Source organism: Colias eurytheme, chromosome 25 (assembly GCF_061535395.1).
Source record: "Colias eurytheme isolate Ceu_HAF_F1 chromosome 25, ilColEury1 Martin Lab GWU primary, whole genome shotgun sequence".
Taxonomy (NCBI): Eukaryota; Metazoa; Arthropoda; class Insecta; order Lepidoptera; family Pieridae; genus Colias; species Colias eurytheme.
In genome coordinates this window covers 228,760-247,516 of record NC_143004.1, presented here as the reverse complement: position 1 = coordinate 247,516, position 18,757 = coordinate 228,760, and positions in this window count along the sequence as shown.

Below are 18,757 nucleotides of genomic sequence, written 5' to 3'. Positions count from 1 at the left end.
AAAATTTAGCTTTCCGTGTGATTAGAGCTTGTGAAAATTTAGCTCTCTGCGTGATTAGAGCTTCTTGTGAAAATTAAGCTTTCCGTGTGATTAGAGCTTTTTGTGAAAATTAAGCTCTCCATGCGATTAGAGCTTTTTGTGAAAATTAAGCTTTCCGTGCGAATAGAGCTTTTTGTGAATATAAAGCTTTCCGTGCGATTAGAGCTTTTTATGAAAATTAAGCTTTCCATGCGATTAGAGCTTTTTGTGAAAATGTAGCTTTCCGTGCGAATAGAGCTTTTTGTGAAAATTAAGCTCTCCGTGCGATTAGAGCTTTTTTTGTGAAAATTAAGCTTTCCGTGCGATAAGAGCTTTTTGTAAAAATTAAGCTCTCCATGCGATTAGAGTTTTTTTGTGAAAATTAAGCTCTCCGTGCGATTAGAGCTTTTTTGTGAAAATTTAGCTTTCCGTGCGAATACAGCTTTTTGTGAAAATTAAGCTCTCCATGCGATTTTATGCGGTTATCAATTCGGCCGGTATATTGTTTTTTTTTATGTATGTACACCGATTACTCCGAGGTTTCTGAACTGATTTACGTGATTCTTTTTTTTTTCGATGCGGGATGGTGTCGAATTGGTCCCCTAAATTTTTTTTTTCGGATAGGCCCAGTAGTTTTTATTTTATGAGCATTTTTGTCTGCACTCGATGACTAAGTTGATATGTAGCAAGTAACTGTGATTCACTTCCCGGTAACCGATTGAGCTGAAATTTTGAATACGTATGTAAATTTGATAGCGATGAAACATTATCATAACATGAAGCTGATTTGATGATGGAATCGGAAGGTGGCCATAGGAACTCAGTAATAATAATAATATATTGACTCAACTTTATCGAGTTTGGGCTCGTTTGATTCGTGTTGAAAAATACACTAAAAAGTATTAAATAAAAATAACTGCGTTACAAACAACCGACTTCAAAAACGGAAAAGTAAGAAATAAAAAAAATTTGATATTATTAACTACTACATAATATTATTGTACATATTTCGCAATAAAAAGTGGTCTATGTCCTTTCTCGGGTATCAAAATATCTCTATACCAAATTTCATGCAAATTGGTTCAGTAGATATGGCGTGATTGAGTAACAGACAGACAGACAGAGTTACTTTCGCATTTATAATATTAGTATGGATGAATAATGATTAAACACAAGGTATACAATAAAAAGAATAAAACCTGTTTATAAATTTCAACTTTACCGCGTTAATTTGTTGTACTTTTGATAAATGACACTTCGTGAATGATTGGTCGAATTTGATTGTCAGTGATATGAAAACACGGTCAAAGTGGAATTTAATAGATTGGAATATTTTGTTGTTTATTTAAATTGGAAATCGAGTAAATAGAATTGACGCTTGAATTATTATATTTAGAGGTATAATAAATTATTTTGCATGTGGGCAGGGCTAAAAATAGCTATAACTGAAGCGAAACCTCTCGTCATAAGTGTGTTTTCTTAACTATTGCAATCACAAACTATTATTTTGTGAATGAAATAAACTAGTATATTAAAATTTGAATTATGTAACACAAAAGTTGTTCTGTGCTCTGCAACATAGGAGATATTTTTGTCAACACCAAGGAATCAAGCTCAGTATTTTTAGTACAATATTACATTATAATAATTATATTCTTATACTGTGCAATTTATTTTAACAGAGACATGTAGAGTGAAGGTCTTTTAGGGTAATAAAGCAATCAATCTTGTAAGCCTTCCACCATTTCTTATATCCAAGATTTTTAGTTAGTATTGACTCTAACTTAATAAATAATACATTTTGAATATTACACTTATAATGGATCAAGTTCGTATGAATGAGAAATGTTTGTAAAACTTTCCAGGATAAAGGATTGAACGGACTTACCTTAACCTCCTGGGGCCTGCGGTCATATACAGGGTGTAATCGTTAAGTGTGCACAAGCGATTATTCCGTAACTATTGCAGATATCAAAAAACTTTAAACTGATATCAAAAGTACTTAACCTAATGAGTAAAATGGCCATAATAAATTTTTAAAAATAAAACGAGAAATAACCAAAAATGTTACATTAAACGCTCCCATACAATTTATTTCCCATACATTTTGTATTCATAGTAGATTTTCGAAGTGACGTCCTTATTGTGCAATACAATGAGGAGGTCTATTTACAGTTTCTAAATGAACTTCCCTCCAAATTTGCGAAGTAATTAAAGCAGAAAACCAAAAAAACAAAAAAAAAAAAAGCTAAAATCTTTCATATTAAATGTATAGGTTGATCCAAAAGTAATGATAATTGGGTATTTCCTGTGCACATAAAAATATAAAATAAATGTTTTATGCTCATGTAATCACTAAGTTATCACAAAAAAATTATATCTACAGGCCACGTTTCCAAGTATTAACATTAATTTTAATGTGAACAGTGCGAGCCAGAATGTTTCCCGACGAAAAGAAGAAACAACGATTCGACATTTAGAGGGTGAATTTCTAAATTTTTAATGAGATCAGGATAATTTTTTGTCACGATTTGTGACCATGGGCGTTACCTGGGTTCACCATGTTTATGCTGAAACCAAGAAACAATCAATGGCCTGGACTCATGCGAGCTTCCAAAGTGACGGTGAAGATTTTCAAAGTGAAAATTAGTGGGATAGATTAAAGCCGTAGTTTTTTGGGACGCTGAAGAAATGTGGAATATTTTAAGAAGGTAGCCACTACTACACAGGGCTCTTACTACACAGACCAAATTAAAAGATTGCGGGTAGGTTAGTAAGAAAAAGAGACATGGCAAACTTCGGTCTTGAATGTTGGTTCACCAAGACAACGCACCAGATCACAAAGCGTCAGTTGCGATGGCTGCCAATCAAAAATCGGCATTGAAAATGCTTGAACACCCACCCTGTTTGTAAGATCTAGCTCCTAGTTAATTCTATCTCTTACCTCGGCACAAGAAACACCGTCGATACAAGAAATTTTAAGACGACAGCGAAGTGATGGCCGATTTTGAGGGGTTTTTGTAGATGAAGTCAAAGTTTTTCAAAGGAAAAAAAATATCGAAGTATATTATCTAGTTAGAAGACTATCTAGAGAAATACATAATTATTTTAACTGTAATGACCTTGTTTAATATTGATTATCATTACTTTTGGATCAACCCATGTACATGGGATATTCATATCTCATACTAAATGTATGGGAGGGTTTAAAGTTAATTTTTTAGATATTTCTCGTATTATTTTTAAAAATTTATTATGGCCATTTTACTCATTAGGTTAAGTACTTTCGATATCAGTTTAAAGTTTTTTGATATCTGTAATAGTTACGGAATAATCGCCTGTGCACACTTAACGATTACACCCTGTATATATTACATAAGCAATAAAAAAATATTTCAACGCCATCTTTTGCGTATATGCGGGAATAATACCTCAAATGGATGTAGTGGTATGTCATCAACTATACTAAACGGTTTTTGGTTTTTTAAGTGACAGTGATTTGAAGTATTCTCATTTCGAAGTTGACGGTGGCTGTGCGACGGCAAACACGTGGTCAGTAATCTTACATTTCTAGTGGAACCATTCGTATATTGCAGTATATCTTTGTATATCTAATGATAATAGATATTATTTCTGCAACCGCAATAGTTATTTTGTAAGATAAATCTAAAACTTGTGAAAAATATGAATGTTTTCTTCTATGTCATACTGGTAAGACATTTGGTCTCAATTCTTGCCAAATTGGTATTTGTTACAAGGGCCCCATGTATTACCTATATGACATTCTTTAGTTTATGTTACAGATTTTATTATAATTTTCAAGGATTATAAGATACTGAGATCTACCAACACCTGGATGAGTCATATATGATGGACCTATGGAGTTTCTTGCCGGTTCTTCTCCATAGATACTGCTTTCCGAATCGGTGGTAAATGTTAACACTGTTGTGACTATTCCAAATTGCTTTTAGAAGAAGTCTCATTGAATAAATAAATGTTTGAGATGAAGATAATCCCCCAAATGATAGAGATGAAGCCGCCCAAATACCAGAAAATGATTCTTCTTCCATTCGTCCAATGAGTATGAGTCATTTCAGAACAGAATCGTAACTATGTATGCCATCTTCAGTTGTTGGCAGACCATCTCGGGGACGCACATGACGTGGACCAAGCATAAGAGCAGGCTGACCGAGAGGATGGATAAGAAATAAGACCTAGGGGTGGACGTGACAATATAAATACACCGCCGCGCCGGCGCAAAATACTTGAACTGGTCATTTCTCACCCTTATAAATACCTATCTTTGAACCAAGGTACAAAAAATAGACACAGAACAATGGATAGAATAATAAATATTTAGATTCAAGTTTAAAAATATATAATAACTAAAAAAACATGTAGTTTTTCTTCATTTTCATAAACTTATTACAGTTGGAACTGGGACCCCCTGTAATATATACATGACATAAAGAAAATCCCAGTTTTCCACGAAAGATTTTTTTTACCATTTTTGTTAATATCTATAATTGCATTAGAACAGATACAGCTAATTTTTATTAAAAAAGAAAGAGAAAAAAATCCTGGGTCTCAGGAGGTTAACTTTGTAACAAAGATGGATTAACAAAAACGTTTTACATATATTCCTAAAACAAAAAGGAGTACGTCCGTGGAATTTCTGGAATCTTTTTCATTGAGGGTAACAGCTCGGACTTCAGAGCTAGTTTATTGTAGTTTACATTTTGTGTAAGAAACAACCAGCTAGTAATATTGCAATACGCTTGCAATCGTTGTTTAAATAAGGTTTTTGGCAGAACAAGAAGACAAATATTATATACCCACTACCTATATATTAAATGCCTAATTTTCCCAGTTCCTTTAGCATTTTATTATTTGTACGGTCAATAAAATGTGTGTTTAACACGCTTATATTAGCTTCACCTGTATATTTGTACGTGTGTATGTAACGATCTCGACTCGAAATTGACCCAATTTGAACGGACAGATTTCATTGAAACTTTGTATACCTACGTGACAATTCAACAATTTCATGACTTTAACAAGACTTTAACTTCATAAAGCGTGTTTTATTTATTTATTATTTGTGTTGAAACCAATAATGTAAATTTTACGACGATATTCACAATATCTGTCTCCCTAAAATAACGGTAAAAGCGTATACAACACTTCTCGTGAGTTTTATTACTTCGAAAAGCAATTTCCGAATAAAATGAGTGAGAAAATAAACATCAAGACGGGATTATGACTGAAGGCTTTGAACTCGATTGTAGAAAATTCTGGAAAATTCTAGACTTGTCCCATAAGCTCTGGATTCCTGGAATGACAGTATTGTCACAGAATACTTAAGAGTCCTAATACAAAATTGCGCTGGACAAAAGCTAGTATTTTTGAGTATGGCCGCCAAAAATTGTACATTCAAGAAAAAAAAAATGTCCTTGTCATTTTATATAGCACCAGATTTTTTTATATAGTAATTATGGTAGTTTTTAAATAGTTTCAGCTTCACTATGTTATATTTATCATTATATTAATAATTTAAATTAATTTTGAGTGCCTTTAACAAGCTCAATATTTTTTTTTTTGAAATGCTTATTTTCCTTTCCATACTAAAATCATGTGTCCCACTTAGTCATCTCACACTTTGAAGTCACAAATTTATGCAAAAATCTATTGATACCTGTAAAATTTTGGTATTTCTAAATTATTCTGTAAACTTGTGGATAGTTTTAACAAGTTCTAATAAAAATAACATAAAAGAAATTAATATAAAACTCACTTAAAACTATGTCTCACTTTTTTTCACGAATGATACTTCACGCACGGTTACCATAAAATAACACCCTAAATAACTAGATATCCAAGCCACAAAAATATTTTTAAGTAGGGGCAACACCGATTTACATGTTGGCCTACATTTAGAAAAAAAAATCGCCATTTTGTTACTGTAAAAGTTGATCGAAAGGTAGTCGGCATTTTTGTCCCAGAACATTTTAATAATTTTGAGTGACAATTATGCAAGGTAAGAATACAAATTTACTATATTATTTAAATTATGTGTGTAGCTTTAGTGTTCTAGTAACAAATCAAACTATGCGGCGTCTTATTACTACAATACTTTGGCGAATAAAGGCTTTTTAGGTTATGTCCAACCATATTTTTATTCACGAATGATACCATGTGTTACTATTGTGTTACGTAACATCCGTGAGCGGCTCTTAGGGGTAGTACTCACTAGAGAATCTAAAGTTAAAAATTTACTTTTTTATATAAAGAGAACCCACTTCAAAAACTATCATGTTTCGGAAGTTAGTAACTTTTTTACTATAATAATTCGTATTCGTAATTAATATCATAAGTTGTGAATGATTCTTGCATTTGTAAGTATTATAGAAATACAAAATTTGAGAAATAAAACTTTTTCTTTAATATTTAAATTTGTTTTATTGAGTTTTAAAGTAATTTAATCAAATAATTTAATTAACAATATAAAACAGAAATGTAAAAAAAATCTCCTGCATTATTAGTTGTAATGTACACTAGGCTTAACAAAATCACGTATGTTACTATCAGTCACGTATGTTACGGTGTGTTACGATTTCACGACTGTTATTGTACAATATTTGGCGGCCATACTCTTTTACGTTTGAACGCGATCATCGTGTGTCGAGTAGCAAAGGCTGAAAGCGCTCAAAGTGGAAACATTATAGGACCTTATTATCTCGGTATCGTCTACTCCACCAATTCTAATCTAGTATCGTGGGCTTCCCGAGTCCCGACTACTACGCGCGGGAAAAACGTACTTTTGTAATTTTGTGTCTGACGGAGCAGCGCAACACGTCCTACTCCCTAAAGCGCGGAGCGCGGTCTGCCGTAACAGCGTTTGCGCTCCCGTATATAATCGAAAATTCTAGAGAACTTTAAAATATTCCATTACTTTCATAAATCATATAATATGTATTTTTTTTATTGCAAATTTTTAAGCATAAATCTATCATTTAATGTGTATTTTTTATTTATTTTTTACTCTGTTGTATGTTATAAAAATTCGACGCCAAATACACTGTATAAAATTTCATCAAAGTAAGGCTATTTTAACTTAGATTTTCTTTGAATTTTTGAATAAAAGTACTTAAATTGCCTCGAGCATATTTTAGGATGTCTCAGTGTCTTTACTGTCGTATATTTTATAAGAAAACTTCTTCTTTTAAATTCCGTGTAAACTACAAAGACACGAACGTCCCGCATGGAAAAAATTGAAACACCTCTCAGGTTATTGGCTATTAAACAAACTGGACAATGAATATCAATAAATTGTCTGGAACATATTTTAGATATTGAATGAATCTTTAATTTAAGATATTATAACACATTGTTACTAATTTAGTTTCGTTAAACGTGCTCCTAAAGAATTGCAGAAACAAGTCAAAATCACTCTAAAATCGATAAGGATTCTTAATAGAAGCTAACGCCTAGTATTGTGTAGCGAATGAAATATGATGGAATATATCTAAAATATCTTTCAATCTTTGTGTATTATGTACGCTTCAAGAACTAAAAGGATTTATGAACTTTTAAAAATAACTTATAGTTGTGTTGTATCGTCCAATAAAGTATTACACGATTTCAATAAAATGTCACGTAAACTGTCAAATACGAGCAATTAGAATACGTTTTTAAAATGGTAGTTTTATACATTATTCGACGAATAAGTTTTTAACCAAGGATTGAAAAATCCTTGAAATTGAAAGATTAACAAATATAAGAAAGAATTAAAGAATAGATCATGGGGCTGGACTATATACTAAATTTGCTACATAAAATTTACTTCCACGCTATTATAGGCGTCACAGTAAAATTGAAAGTAAAAAATATTTCTGGATATTTCACTAATTTATAATCCTTGACTAGACCTTGTTGGGTTGGTAGGTAGATATTAAATAAAAACAATGATACAAAAGAAAAAAAATATTTATTCGATGAAAATAAGATATTGGAAAAGTTCTTAAAACCTAAGAAATTTACCACATGTTACACTGTTACAGGCTGTACGTGTACCGTAAGATTGCAATAAGTAAATGCTGAAACTTAAATATTTACTTTAACAGGAGAATAACATATTATACAAAAACTTATACACTATTGAAAGAATAAACAAAGAAAATACATATATTTCCAGATTAAAGACAAACAATTAAACAGAATATTAAAAATAACAAAACAACAAAACCAAAAAAATGTATACCTAATATTATGTAAAAAGAAATGCTATTTTTTTTTCTTAGTATTATCCTTCCTCTTTAATTAAATAGTAGGTATAGATGTATAGGAAGATGTAAAAGCAAACTCGATATTCACATTTTCCGAGCTAAAAATAATTTGGAAAATCCAAAAGTGCACGCCTCATAATTTTTTTTAAATAAATATTTATTAATTATTATTTTTGTTTATTTAATAACAATTAAACCACATCGAATCAGACCCTGAAAAATGAAAGGGTTCTATTCCTGAGCATACTCAAGCGTAAGAGAAAAAAAAAGACTCGATTAGTAAAGTATTTCGGTCGCTATCGTGTTAACAAGAATAAAACCGGCCAAGTGCGAGTCGGGCTCGCGCACAAAGGGTTCCGTAGCAGCAAATATAATAAATTACAGTTAAATCAACCTATCTCAAAAACTATAAGAGATACTTTGATCAAACCAAAAATCGTTGAAAGAGTTAATTAGCATGCATCACCTCTATTTTTTTTAGAATTTTATACCCCGTAGTTATAAAAATAGAGGGGGGGGGACATACTTTTTACGACTTTGAGAGCTGATATCTCAAAAACCGTTCACTTTAAGAAAAATGTTTTTTAGAAAACTTTATATCATTTTAAAAGACCTTTCCATTGATACCCCACACGGGTATGTACATCGAAAAAAAAAATTTCATCCCTCAGTTACATGTATGGGGGGCCCCACCCCCAATTCTTTTTTTTACTATTTAGTGTCATATTTTTGTAGCGGTTCATACAACACATATTCCCATCAAATTTCATCACTGTAGTACTTATAGTTTCCGAGTAAATCGGCTGTGACAGACGGACAGACGGACAGACGGACAGACGGACATGACGAAACTATAAGGGTTCCGTTTTTGCCATTTTGGCTACGGAACCCTAAAAAGGATCCGCACATACAGACACACGGACGTCCAAGACAGAACTTTTTTAAACTGTTTTTTACCTAGTTTAAATAACAAAAATGACATCAAAAATATCATGAACGTTAAAAATAGTGTTTTTTCTTAATATGTGTGTGTATGTATTATCTTACAAGTGCAATGTATGATACATAAAGACATTTTAAGTTTGAAAAATCAGATGTTTTGCGCGAAGTGACAGTAGTACCCACCTCAACGCTTCGCTTATGAGGCGTGCAATAGACTACTATAGGAGAAATTTAATAGAGAATACAATGTGTATCGCGAACAATAAACGGTTTCTTAAAATAAAACGAAAAGCGCAGAACAAATCGAGCGTCGTAGTTTTAAAATTATCAGCGAGGTATCCTGCCCCCGTACATGTCTTTCCAGGGTGGAAAAGTGACAGCGCTATATAGGTCGTATAGCGCTATTACTTTCACACACTTGAAATAATGCTGCTATCATGGTAGCCCGCTGAGCTCGCTGCAGTTACGTGCAGTATACCTGTAAAGTGACCATTATTTTGTGTCAAAACGGGACAGTGCGATAATATTTTGTACTTGTTTAAAACATAATATAAGAATACTTGATGGCGAATAACTTTTGTAGTCAAGAAACCGTTGTACATATTATATTATGTTGAGAGCGGGACGTTTCCTTATAAATCGGGATGTATGGTCACTATAAACATAGCATTATTCCTTTATATGAACTCATGTTTCTTGTTATTTATTTTATATGATTTTGAAATACCTGTTGTTATAATATTGTTGTTTTCTTTAAAGGGTTTAGCGAATGCTCAAAACATTGAGGTGAGTTTATGCAATAAGCAATGTTATTTTAAGCAATGTTATTAAAACAGACCGCTTGTTTTAAAATAAATTAATTAGACAATGATTTAATAGATTATTACATGCAATAAATGGTGTAATGAATTGATTAAAATACAGGTTGATTGCTTAAAATACAAACCTATAGGTATTTATAATATCATCAGCAGATTGGTTGATATCCAAGTGGTTTTGTAGATCGAAAAGAATGATGAAAATTTAACAGTGTAATACAGTATTAAGTATAGAACTCTAGAAAGGCATATTAGATTCTTGATAGATCTTTTATTGTATAGCAATAATTGAATTCCATCTTCCTAGTCTAGACTACATTATACGAAAACGTCCTTTAAAATTATCCCTTCGGGTCAACGTCCTGTCATTTGATTTGGAATCGTAAAACAAAATCGCTGACGCCAGCGCTTTTTGCCCAATCAGGTTTTAGCGGTCTCTGGGGTGTTGACGAGACCTGCAAGGGGAAAGACCTTACAAATGTAGTGAATATATTATCTTGGATACGTGTCTCTTTTTGTTGATAAGATGTAGTAGTAGCGAATTTTAAATTTCGGAGGTCTGAAGGGTGAATTATTATTATTTTTTAATAAAACTTACCTGAAGAAATGTGCCACCACATTTTAAATTTACCTATCTATCTAGTGTATAATTTTAGCTTCATATTTACATTGCAAGAGAGAATATACATTCAACATGTCAACAGGATTACCTACATAATGGGGCATAATATAATATTATGTAGGTAAAAACTGTAATGTAACTAGGTGACAAAGATAAATGCATTAATATTAGTCTTTAATTGTTCAAATTTAAAATATTTTTTTATTACTAAGTAGTTTGTTCACTTACACCATGGGAAAATTTAAAATTTTCTAACTGTGTATACACATGTGTGTAGATTCACATGTGTAAATTAAACGAAAAATCTCTATATATTGCAATCTGTAAATTCTATCATCATACGAAGTAACTATTCTCTAATCTGTGATCATGGGATTTAATTGAATTTCAACTTTATAACTTACGCTTAAAGCTCAATATCAAACAAAGTAGCTGGTAAGTGATTTTGGTATTGGTATTTGGTAAGTGAGGACATAAGTTGGAAATTAGCTTCCTATCACTTTATAGCACAAATAGGGTTCCTAGGTAGTGGGTATATCAAGTTTTACAATAAAGTATCCTACTAAAATATAAATGCGAATGTTTGTGAGGATAGATGTATGTGTATGTGTAGGTGTGTATATTTGTTACTCTTTTACGCAAATACTACTGAACCGATTACAATGAAATTTAGCACACATATAGAGGGTTACTTGGATTAACACATAGGATAGGTTTTTTCCCGGAAATCTCACGGGAAAGGGAACTATGCGGTTTTTTCTTTGAAAACCCAGGAGAAGCCGCGGGCGGAAATCTAGTACATCTATACTAATATTATAAAGAGGAAAGGTTTGTATGTATGTATGTATGGTTTTCACGCATAAACTACTGGACCGATTTTGATGAAATTTGGCAGAGATAATCTTTAGACCCTGAGAAAGAACATAGGCTAACTTTTATTGCGAAATATGTACCACGGGCGAAGCCGGGGCGGACCGCTAGTAATATATATATATATATATATATAAAGTATACAACTTTAGAAGTTTTTTCATTATTTTTAGTAGGTAGGTATAGTTACTTTAGATTTCAAATAAAACTTCAATATATCTATGGCTTCAATATTTAGTGTCCTATAAATAAAATTATCATTTCCAGATTTATAAAAGCCAAAATTTTACACAAATACTACCTAATTAAAATAAATCTTGGATTAATACTTAATATTAACTAGGTATAACGGGCAGATAATTATATTCCTGACCTTAAAATTGCGAGATCTTATCTCACAACTTCTGAGTTCTCTTCAACTCTTCAGTACATTAAAATTAAACTTACAAGTTGCTAAATCTAAGTTATTTTTTAAGCTCCAAGTTAAGCTAAGTTACCTTAAGTGCTGCTGCATGTTTGATGCGGCTTACTTACCTGAAATTAGAATATATTGTTAAAAGCTGAAACAATAGTGTGGTGGAATTTCAAAATGGACGTTCTTTTTGCGACGCTCTGTTTAATAATTTAATATTATAGTAAAAACAAAGCTGTTTTCGTAATATAATTAAGAAATAGTTTGGAAAATCCAAAAGTGCACGCCTCATAATTTTTTTTTAATAAATATTTATTAATTATTATTTTTGTTTATTTAATAACAATTAAACCACATCGAATCAGACCCTGAAAAATGAAAGGGTTCTATTCCTGAGCATACTCAAGCGTAAGAGAAAAAAAAAGACTCGATTAGTAAAGTATTTCGGTCGCTATCGTGTTAACAAGAAAAAGGATCCGTACATACAGACACACGGACGTCCAAGACAGAACTTTTTTAAACTGTTTTTTAACTAGTTTAAATAACAAAAATGACATCAAAAATATCATGAACGTTAAAAATAGTGTTTTTTCTTAATATGTGTGTGTATGTATTATCTTACAAGTGCAATGTATGATACATAAAGACATTTTAAGTTTGAAAAATCAGATGTTTTGCGCGAAGTGACAGTAGTACCCACCTAAACGCTTCGCTTATGAGGCGTGCAAAAATGAACATCAATTTAACCAAATGTAACACAAAACTAAACTGAGAGAATGCTGTCATATTATTATAATATCTTCTGTATATCTTGCACTTTTTAATATTTTCTTGCCGAGTCCTTAATACCTCGGTTTCATCATGATATTTTCGATTCCTGATTCTCGCAGCAGCAATGAAAATAAGATGCAAATTAATTGAAAAATCAATTAAATTTATTAACCAAACCTCCTATACTTTAAATAGAATTTTGAGGTCCTAACTAGTCAGCTCTACTCAGAAGTAGTAACTCTACATCAACAATATTAAATATTAATTCTATTAAAACCGAGAATTACAAGCCTTTTGTCTAATATTCCTGGCAGATCTATATCATTGTAAGGGGTCAGATTTCCGTACAACGACCTAAGATATTTCTTTTCATTCAATTTTTAACCTTAATGCTATCGTTTTAAAGTTTTATTTATGCAAACTGTGTTCATAATGGATTCAATTTAATGGGCAATAAATAAAACTGAACGAAGTTTATTTACAGATAAAGACTAAATTTAAGTACTACGAAGCTTAACTAGCCACTCGCCCGGCTTTGCTCGGTTGTTGTAATAATGATTATTGTATTGTTTTTCTGTTGTTTTTAAAAAAATCCGTCGAGTGGTTTTGGCGTGAGTGTGTTATGTTATAAATATACAAAAATATTCGTATTTATAACAGTAATATTTAAAAAACATGCTACATAAAAACACAGAGTAATCATATACGACTACATACACTTATAAACACAGAAAAACAACTAAGAATGGAAATAAAAGGCTTTAGAAGCTAACATTGTTATGTTTTAAAGCCAAGAACAATAGGCCAACAGAATAATGTACTCTATTAAGGGCACGCCATTCCCATTTCACGGTGTTTTAAATAGAAACAGAGAAAAACAATGTATTTTTACAATATATAACGAATATATAATTTGAAGGGAAGATTCCACGTTTTTTTTTCTTCAAATAAAATAAAAAAATGTAGAGAAGTAATAGAGTACTTACAAAATTCAATATGATCTGCATTTTTTTTATTATTTGGAACTGTCGATTTCCTAACGATGTCCGATGATCCTTCATTAGTTGTGAGTTACAACTAATGCATAATGATATCTTCATATATGACAATGAAAATTAAAATGAACATGAACATGAAAATAAAGGTTTCATACAAACTGAAAAATTAATTTAATATTCTTGTATATTTATCTATACTTGATATTATAAAGCTGAATAGTTTGTTTGTTTCAACGCGCCAATCTCAGGAAATACTGGTCCGATTTGAATAATTCTTTCGGTGTTAGATAGCCCATTTATTGAGGAAGGCTATAGGCTATATTTCTACACGCTAAAACCAACAGGAGCGGAGCAATATGGGTAAACCCGCGGGGCACAGCTAGTGTACTTAAAAACTTTGACTATTTCATTTAAGTTGGCCATAGGAATTACTATTGCTCTATTGTAACATTTCGGAAATCCAAAGTGACATTGCATATTTTAAACAATTAAATCCAGTTATTTACTGAGACACAAACTTCCGTTTTGAATTACAGCAAATACTGAGTACTGAGTCGTGCAAACTTTCTGTACAAACTTCTCGGGATTGTTAACGTTATTAAATTCTGCATTTCATTCAGAATTGAATGCGATTCCAGTAGGAAAGTATGTTTGCACAGAGATTAAATAAATAAATCATTTATTTCACATAAAAAATTTACTAATTAAAGTGACCCAGGCTCCTTAGATAGTAAGAACTGTTTTTCAGAAGCCTGTGTCTTCCATTTATAGTTAACTATATACGGCACGAAGAAATCAGTGACAATTTAAATAAAAACAAAAATAAATTAAAAATTACAAGATTGAACGTTTAGTATACGTATTTATTATTGCTGTAACATCTATCTTATCTTAATCTTAATAATATATATAAATCTCGTGTCACAATGTTTGTCCTCAATGGACTCCTAAACCACTTAACCGATTATAATAAAATTCGCACACCATGTGCAGTTCGATCCATCTTGAGAGATAGGATAGTTTAAACATGTAGGTACCACGGGCGAAGCCGGGGCGGCCCACTAGTATATTATATTATATAAATCTCGTGTCACAATGTTTGTCCTCAATGGTCTCCTAAACCACTTAATCGATTATAATAAAATTCGCACACCATGTGCAGTTCAATCCAACTTGAGAGATAGGATAGGTTTTATCCCGGAAATCCCACGGGAAAGGGAACTATGCGGGGTTTTATCTGAAAACGCGGGTGAAGCCGCGGGCGGAAAGCTAGTGGTTTTATAATATACAGCTTATGACTATGTTAGTGAACTTAGCAGATCATTTTTAGCAGATCAAAAAAAAATGTGAGTTCTTATCGCGTGCAGTTGAGTTCTACAGTTCCTGATACTTTTTAGAAATAGTTCTGGCGTTTTTACCATAAAAAAAGACATTTGAAAAAATGATCTGCCAACTTCCCGTAGTAGATAATTTTGAGCAGATCAAAAAAAATGTGAGTTCTTATCGCGTGCAGTTGAGTTCTACAGTTCCTGATACTTTTTAGAAATAGTTCTGGCGTTTTTACCTTAAAAAAACCGGCCAAGTGCGAGTCGGACTCGCGCACCGAGGGTTCCGTATGTGATGTAACTAAAAATTTATGGTTTTCGTAATTTTTCCTTTATTTATGCTATAAAACGTTGCTTCGTACCAAATTTCAAGATTCTGAGTTCACGGGAAGCACCCTGTAGGTTTTGATTCCCTTGCAAATGTCGAAAATTTGCGGCATAAACGGCTGTATCTTTTGATTGCGTTGGCTTAGAAGTTTGATTTTTTCACAGCTTTAAGGGACAGTAGACCTGAGTAATTGATATAAATTTCAGCTTTATACCTCCACGCGTTCCTGAGAAAAAGGGTCTTGACAGACGGACGGACGGACGGACGGACAGACGGACAACAAAGTGATCCTATAAGGGTTCCGTTTTTTCCTTTTGAGGTACGGAACCCTAAAAACGACATTTGAAAAAATAATCTGCCAACTTAATTTTTTAGCAGATCAAAAAAAATGTGAGTTCTTATCGCGTGCAGTTGAGTTCTACAGTTCCTGATACTTTTTAGAAATACTCGCGTAAAATGAAACACTAGAAAATTTATTTATGTCATATTTCATCACGCCGTAGCACCATGCCGTAGCATCACGCCGTAGCATCACGCCGTAGTATCATGCCGTAGCATCATGCCATAGCATCATGCCGTAGCATCATGCCGTAGCATCGCGCCGTAGCATTACGCCGTAGCATCACGCCGTAGCATCACGCCGTAGCATCACGTCGTAGCATCATGCCGTAGCATCACGCCGTAGCATCATGCTGTAGCATCATGCCGTAGCATCACGCAGTAGCATCATGCCGTAGCATCATGCCGTAGCATCACGCCGTAGCATCACACCGTAGCATCACGCCGTAGCATCACGCCGTAACACATGCCGTAGCATTACGCCGTAGCATCACAGCGTAGCATCACGCCGTAGCATCACGTCGTAGCATCACGTCGTAGCATTACGTCTTAGCATCACGTTAAGCCGGGTCCAGGTCGGGTTTTTTCAAATGTCGTTTGTTAAGGTAAAAACGCCAGAACTATTTCTAAAAAGTATCAGGAACTGTAGAACTAAACTGCACGCGATAAGAACTCACATTTTTTTTTTGATCTGCTAAAAATGATCTGCTACGGGAAGTTGGCAGATCATTTTTTCAAATGTCGTTTTTTAAGGTAAAAACGCCAGAACTATTTCTAAAAAGTATCAGGAACTGTAGAACTCAACTGCACGCGATAAGAACTCACATTTTTTTTTTGATCTGCACAAATGATCTGCTAAGTTCACTAACATCTTATGACTTAGTTTGACAGTTTGGTCCTGCTTATCTAAATTACTACTGGACCAAATATGTACCACGAGCGAAGCTGTGGCGGACCTCTAGTTATTTTCATGTCTATGGAAATATTGTAAAAATCTATCCGTTCGTTATTTGGGTCGTATAAACTACCATAGTCATACAAAATAATATAATCTTTTAAAATATTTTCATGTAACTGAAATCCTCGCGCAAGTAAGGCTTAAGTGTTGTTAAGAAAATAAATAATATTTTACACACATTTTATTATGATTTATAACCATTTAATGTTCCAATATTTCGTCGTATTAACATTGAAACTAGATATATTCCCAATAGAATAGATGAAGAGTGTTTGTAATAATTCAAACCACTCGGACTTTATCTATATACGAACATAAATTTCTAAATTCAAATTAATTTATTGCATGAATTTTGAAAAAAATTTGGAATATCATTTTTATAACCTAATAAATAAATAAACCTTAATCAAACAAAAAGACAAGCAAAGGTTTTTCGAAGAAATTATATTGAAGGTTGATTTTTAGATTGCAAATAAACAGATGTTTTAGAAACCTGGATCATCTGTCAGTGTAGCTGCTCACGGTTTGCGTTATAATGTGGCTAAATGTAAATGCATTGTTTTTGGGGACGTTGGTAAGCATAGGAAATGTACGTCTGAGATATCTCTTAACGCGATAACAGTTGAAAGAGTTAAAGAGTTTAAGTACCTCGGACACATGCTTACTGATGACCTCAAAGATAATGTAGATATCGAACGTGAGCGTAGGGCATTGGCGATCCGAAGTAATATGTTGGCCCGTAGATTTGCCCGTTGTAGTAATCCAGTGAAAATCACGCTTTTTAAAGCCTACTGCCAGAATCTCTACACGGGTAGTCTATGGTTTGACTATACTGATAGATCGCTTAATGCCTTACGTGTCATGTACAATAATGCGTTTAGAATGCTGTTGGGACTGCCTCGCTACTGCAGTGCGTCTGGAATGTTCGCTAATGCGCATACTGACGATTTCTGGGCGATAATACGCAAAAAAACAGCGTCTACATTTGATAGAGTGCGGCGCAGTCGCAACAGTCTCTTGATGGTAATTTCGGAGAGATATATGTCATCTTTCATGGGACACTTTGTGCGTAAACTTGTCCATTCAAAGCGACAGGTTTACGCATAGGGTGCCCCGTCAACTGATGATAGTACTCTAATATTTACCTACTAACATTAGCTTTTAAGTCACGTACTAACATTAATGGATCCCTGTCATCTAATTGTTTAAATAAAATAAATAAATAAATAATAAATAAATAATGTGTAATGCTAAGGTGTAATGTAAACTCTAACGGTGCATTTACATCAAACGAACATAGAGCTAGCGCTAGAGCAATGCTCTAATGCTCATTATTTCGTGATCTTCTTGTATAAACGAAAACTCGCATTCAGTGTTGGAATGCACTGTGACACATTATCAGATGATTTACTCAACTACAAATATAAATTTCATATTTTTACCAATTTTTAAATCCTAACTAAAGCGATTAAGGTTGTTCAGTTTATTTGGAAACAATACATATAGACAAATTAGACGCGACGATCGCCTCAACTAGGAACATACCTGTGATAGAGACGATCGACGCCTTCCGCTCCAGACTTAGCCAGTATTGTTTATTTAACTTATATACTGCTCGTTACATATTTTTTATAAGAACTAGAACCTCTATGAAAGAATTTGCTTTTATATAATCATAAAAGTAACAGGCTCTATGTTACTACAATTATTAACAATTCTAATACTAATAAGAGGTAAATCAAACGCTTATAAAATACAATTTAGTAATTGTATAAGTTTTCGATTGTATTTTATTACAATTGTCAGATTGTAAAGTTACGAGCATTCACTTGAGGTGCCTTTATACTTTGGAACAAACGAATCGGTCTGAAAACTCGTCTTATTTTAATTGTACAACTTTGTGTTTAACAGAAAGTTTACAAGTTTTTGAGTTTAGTTGATATTTTTAGAATGTTTTATCGTTATAGAGCTATGGAATTCAATGTGACTTCAAACATTGCTAAATTACGATTCTCGTACTTTTTAAGCTATTGGATAGCTTCTATCGCGGGCCTTGAGCGCGGGGCCCGAA